Raw genomic sequence first — 6,000 nt, forward strand, 5'->3', positions numbered from 1 at the left:
GGTGCTGTACCTGGCCTGGAATCAGGGAGGGAGGGGGATCTGCGTGTAATGACAGTATGTAGAGTACAGTAAGGGAAAGGTGCTGTACCTGGCCTGGAATCAGGGAGGAGAGGGATCTGCGTGTAATGACAGTATGTAGAGTACAGTAAGGGAAAGGTGCTGTACCTGGCCTGGAATCAGGGAGGAGAGGGATCTGCGTGTAATGACAGTATGTAGAGTACAGTAAGGGAAAGGTGCTGTACCTGGCCTGGAATCAGGGAGGGAGGGGGGATCTGCGTGTAATGACAGTATGTACAGTACAGTAAGGGAAAGGTGCTGTACCTGGCCTGGAATCAGGGAGGAGAGGGATCTGCGTGTAATGACAGTATGTAGAGTACAGTAAGGGAAAGGTGCTGTACCTGGCCTGGAATCAGGGAGGGAGGGGGATCTGCGTGTAATGACAGTATGTAGAGTACAGGAAAGGAAAGGTGCTGTACCTGGCCTGGAATCAGGGAGGAGAGGGATCTGCGTGTAATGACAGTATGTAGAGTACAGTAAGGGAAAGGTGCTGTACCTGGCCTGGAATCAGGGAGGGAGGGGGATCTGCGTGTAATGACAGTATGTAGAGTACAGTAAGGGAAAGGTGCTGTACCTGGCCTGGAATCAGGGAGGGAGGGGGATCTGTGTGTAATGACAGTATATAGAGTACAGGAAAGGAAAGGTGCTGTACCTGGCCTGGAATCAGGGAGGAGAGGGATCTGCGTGTAATGACAGTATGTAGAGTACAGTAAGGGAAAGGTGCTGTACCTGGCCTGGAATCAGGGAGGAGAGGGATCTGCGTGTAATGACAGTATGTAGAGTACAGTAAGGGAAAGGTGCTGTACCTGGCCTGGAATCAGGGAGGGAGGGGGATCTGCGTGTAATGACAGTATGTAGAGTACAGTAAGGGAAAGGTGCTGTACCTGGCCTAGAATCAGGGAGGGAGGGGGATCTGCGTGTAATGACAGTATGTAGAGTACAGTAAGGGAAAGGTGCTGTACCTGGCCTGGAATCAGGGAGGAGAGGGATCTGCGTGTAATGACAGTATGTAGAGTACAGTAAGGGAAAGGTGCTGTACCTGGCCTGGAATCAGGGAGGGAGGGGGATCTGCGTGTAATGACAGTATGTAGAGTACAGTAAGGGAAAGGTGCTGTACCTGGCCTGGAATCAGGGAGGGAGGGGGATCTGCGTGTAATGACAGTATGTAGAGTACAGTAAGGGAAAGGTGCTGTACCTGGCCTGGAATCAGGGAGGGAGGGGGATCTGCGTGTAATGACAGTATGTAGAGTACAGTAAGGGAAAGGTGCTGTACCTGGCCTGGAATCAGGGAGGGAGGGGGATCTGCGTGTAATGACAGTATATAGAGTACAGTAAGGGAAAGGTGCTGTACCTGGCCTGGAATCAGGGAGGGAGGGGGATCTGTGTGTAATGACAGTATATAGAGTACAGGAAAGGAAAGGTGCTGTACCTGGCCTGGAATCAGGGAGGAGAGGGATCTGCGTGTAATGACAGTATGTAGAGTACAGTAAGGGAAAGGTGCTGTACCTGGCCTGGAATCAGGGAGGAGAGGGATCTGCGTGTAATGACAGTATGTAGAGTACAGTAAGGGAAAGGTGCTGTACCTGGCCTGGAATCAGGGAGGGAGGGGGATCTGCGTGTAATGACAGTATGTAGAGTACAGTAAGGGAAAGGTGCTGTACCTGGCCTGGAATCAGGGAGGGAGGGGGATCTGTGTGTAATGACAGTATGTAGAGTACAGTAAGGGAAAGGTGCTGTACCTGGCCTAGAATCAGCGAGGAGAGGGATCTGCGTGTAATGACAGTATGTAGAGTACAGTAAGGGAAAGGTGCTGTACCTGGCCTGGAATCAGGGAGGGAGGGGGGATCTGCGTGTAATGACAGTATGTAGAGTACAGTAAGGGAAAGGTGCTGTACCTGGCCTGGAATCAGGGAGGAGAGGGATCTGCGTGTAATGACAGTATGTAGAGTACAGTAAGGGAAAGGTGCTGTACCTGGCCTGGAATCAGGGAGGGAGGGGGATCTGCGTGTAATGACAGTATGTAGAGTACAGTAAGGGAAAGGTGCTGTACCTGGCCTGGAATCAGGGAGGGAGGGGGATCTGCGTGTAATGACAGTATGTAGAGTACAGTAAGGGAAAGGTGCTGTACCTGGCCTGGAATCAGGGAGGGAGGGGGATCTGCGTGTAATGACAGTATGTAGAGTACAGTAAGGGAAAGGTGCTGTACCTGGCCTGGAATCAGGGAGGGAGGGGGATCTGCGTGTAATGACAGTATATAGAGTACAGTAAGGGAAAGGTGCTGTACCTGGCCTGGAATCAGGGAGGGAGGGGGATCTGTGTGTAATGACAGTATATAGAGTACAGGAAAGGAAAGGTGCTGTACCTGGCCTGGAATCAGGGAGGAGAGGGATCTGCGTGTAATGACAGTATGTAGAGTACAGTAAGGGAAAGGTGCTGTACCTGGCCTGGAATCAGGGAGGGAGGGGGATCTGCGTGTAATGACAGTATGTAGAGTACAGTAAGGGAAAGGTGCTGTACCTGGCCTGGAATCAGGGAGGGAGGGGGATCTGTGTGTAATGACAGTATGTAGAGTACAGTAAGGGAAAGGTGCTGTACCTGGCCTAGAATCAGCGAGGAGAGGGATCTGCGTGTAATGACAGTATGTAGAGTACAGTAAGGGAAAGGTGCTGTACCTGGCCTGGAATCAGGGAGGGAGGGGGGATCTGCGTGTAATGACAGTATGTACAGTACAGTAAGGGAAAGGTGCTGTACCTGGCCTGGAATCAGGGAGGAGAGGGATCTGCGTGTAATGACAGTATGTAGAGTACAGTAAGGGAAAGGTGCTGTACCTGGCCTGGAATCAGGGAGGGAGGGGAATCTGCGTGTAATGACAGTATGTACAGTACAGTAAGGGAAAGGTGCTGTACCTGGCCTGGAATCAGGGAGGAGAGGGATCTGCGTGTAATGACAGTATGTAGAGTACAGTAAGGGAAAGGTGCTGTACCTGGCCTGGAATCAGGGAGGAGAGGGATCTGCGTGTAATGACAGTATGTAGAGTACAGTAAGGGAAAGGTGCTGTACCTGGCCTGGAATCAGGGAGGGAGGGGATCTGCGTGTAATGACAGTATGTACAGTACAGTAAGGGAAAGGTGCTGTACCTGGCCTGGAATCAGCGAGGGAGGGGGATCTGCGTGTAATGACAGTATGTAGAGTACAGTAAGGGAAAGGTGCTGTACCTGGCCTGGAATCAGGGAGGGAGGGGGATCTGCGTGTAATGACAGTATGTAGAGTACAGTAAGGGAAAGGTGCTGTACCTGGCCTATAATCAGCGAGGAGAGGGATCTGCGTGTAATGACAGTATGTAGAGTACAGTAAGGGAAAGGTGCTGTACCTGGCCTGGAATCAGGGAGGGAGGGGGGATCTGCGTGTAATGACAGTATGTACAGTACAGTAAGGGAAAGGTGCTGTACCTGGCCTGGAATCAGGGAGGAGAGGGATCTGCGTGTAATGACAGTATGTAGAGTACAGTAAGGGAAAGGTGCTGTACCTGGCCTGGAATCAGGGAGGAGGGGGATCTGCGTGTAATGACAGTATGTAGAGTACAGTAAGGGAAAGGTGCTGTACCTGGCCTGGAATCAGGGAGGAGAGGGATCTGCGTGTAATGACAGTATGTAGAGTACAGTAAGGGAAAGGTGCTGTACCTGGCCTGGAATCAGGGAGGAGAGGGATCTGCGTGTAATGACAGTATGTAGAGTACAGTAAGGGAAAGGTGCTGTACCTGGCCTGGAATCAGGGAGGAGAGGGATCTGCGTGTAATGACAGTATGTAGAGTACAGTAAAGGAAAGGTGCTGTACCTGGCCTGGAATCAGGGAGGAGAGGGATCTGCGTGTAATGACAGTATGTAGAGTACAGTAAGGGAAAGGTGCTGTACCTGGCCTGGAATCAGGGAGGGAGGGGGATCTGCGTGTAATGACAGTATGTAGAGTACAGTAAGGGAAAGGTGCTGTACCTGGCCTGGAATCAGGGAGGGAGGGGGATCTGCGTGTAATGACAGTATGTAGAGTACAGTAAGGGAAAGGTGCTGTACCTGGCCTGGAATCAGGGAGGGAGGGGGATCTGCGTGTAATGACAGTATGTAGAGTACAGTAAGGGAAAGGTGCTGTACCTGGCCTGGAATCAGGGAGGGAGGGGGATCTGCGTGTAATGACAGTATGTAGAGTACAGTAAGGGAAAGGTGCTGTACCTGGCCTGGAATCAGGGAGGGAGGGGGATCTGTGTGTAATGACAGTATATAGAGTACAGTAAGGGAAAGGTGCTGTACCTGGCCTGGAATCAGGGAGGAGAGGGATCTGCGTGTAATGACAGTATGTAGAGTACAGTAAGGGAAAGGTGCTGTACCTGGCCTGGAATCAGGGAGGAGAGGGATCTGCGTGTAATGACAGTATGTAGAGTACAGTAAGGGAAAGGTGCTGTACCTGGCCTGGAATCAGGGAGGGAGGGGGATCTGCGTGTAATGACAGTATGTAGAGTACAGTAAGGGAAAGGTGCTGTACCTGGCCTGGAATCAGGGAGGGAGGGGGATCTGCGTGTAATGACAGTATATAGAGTACAGTAAGGGAAAGGTGCTGTACCTGGCCTGGAATCAGGGAGAGAGGGGGATCTGTGTGTAATGACAGTATATAGAGTACAGTAAAGGGAAAGGTGCTGTACCTGGCCTGGAATCAGGGAGGAGAGGGATCTGCGTGTAATGACAGTATGTAGAGTACAGTAAGGGAAAGGTGCTGTACCTGGCCTGGAATCAGGGAGGAGAGGGGATCTGCGTGTAATGACAGTATGTAGAGTACAGTAAGGGAAAGGTGCTGTACCTGGCCTGGAATCAGGGAGGGAGGGGGATCTGCGTGTAATGACAGTATGTAGAGTACAGTAAGGGAAAGGTGCTGTACCTGGCCTGGAATCAGGGAGGGAGGGGGATCTGCGTGTAATGACAGTATGTAGAGTACAGTAAGGGAAAGGTGCTGTACCTGGCCTGGAATCAGGGAGGAGAGGGGATCTGCGTGTAATGACAGTATGTAGAGTACAGTAAGGGAAAGGTGCTGTACCTGGCCTGGAATCAGGGAGGGAGGGGGATCTGCGTGTAATGACAGTATGTAGAGTACAGTAAGGGAAAGGTGCTGTACCTGGCCTGGAATCAGGGAGGAGAGGGATCTGCGTGTAATGACAGTATGTAGAGTACAGTAAGGGAAAGGTGCTGTACCTGGCCTGGAATCAGGAGGAGGAGGGGGATCTGCGTGTAATGACAGTATGTAGAGTACAGTAAGGGAAAGGTGCTGTACCTGGCCTGGAATCAGGGAGGGAGGGGGATCTGCGTGTAATGACAGTATGTAGAGTACAGTAAGGGAAAGGTGCTGTACCTGGCCTGGAATCAGGGAGGAGAGGGGATCTGCGTGTAATGACAGTATGTAGAGTACAGTAAGGGAAAGGTGCTGTACCTGGCCTGGAATCAGGGAGGGAGGGGGATCTGCGTGTAATGACAGTATGTAGAGTACAGTAAGGGAAAGGTGCTGTACCTGGCCTGGAATCAGGGGAGGGAGGGGGATCTGCGTGTAATGACAGTATGTAGAGTACAGTAAGGGAAAGGTGCTGTACCTGGCCGTGGAATCAGCGGAGGAGGAGGGGATCTGCGTGTAATGACAGTATGTAGAGTACAGTAAGGGAAATGGTGCTGTACCTGGCCTGGGAATCAGCGAGGGAGAGGGGTATCTGCGTGTAATGACATGTATGTAGAGTACAGTAAGGGAAAGGTGCTGTACCTGGCCTGGGAATCAGGGAGGGAGGGGGATCTGCGTGTAATGACAGTATGTAGCGGGTAAGGTACAGTAAGGGAAAGGTGCTGTACCTGGCCTGGAATCAGGGAGGGAGGGGGATCTGCGTGTAATGACAGTATGTAGAGTACAGTAAGGGAA

The sequence above is a fragment of the Anomaloglossus baeobatrachus genome, chromosome 1 (assembly GCF_048569485.1).
Source record: "Anomaloglossus baeobatrachus isolate aAnoBae1 chromosome 1, aAnoBae1.hap1, whole genome shotgun sequence".
NCBI lineage: Eukaryota > Metazoa > Chordata > Amphibia > Anura > Aromobatidae > Anomaloglossus > Anomaloglossus baeobatrachus.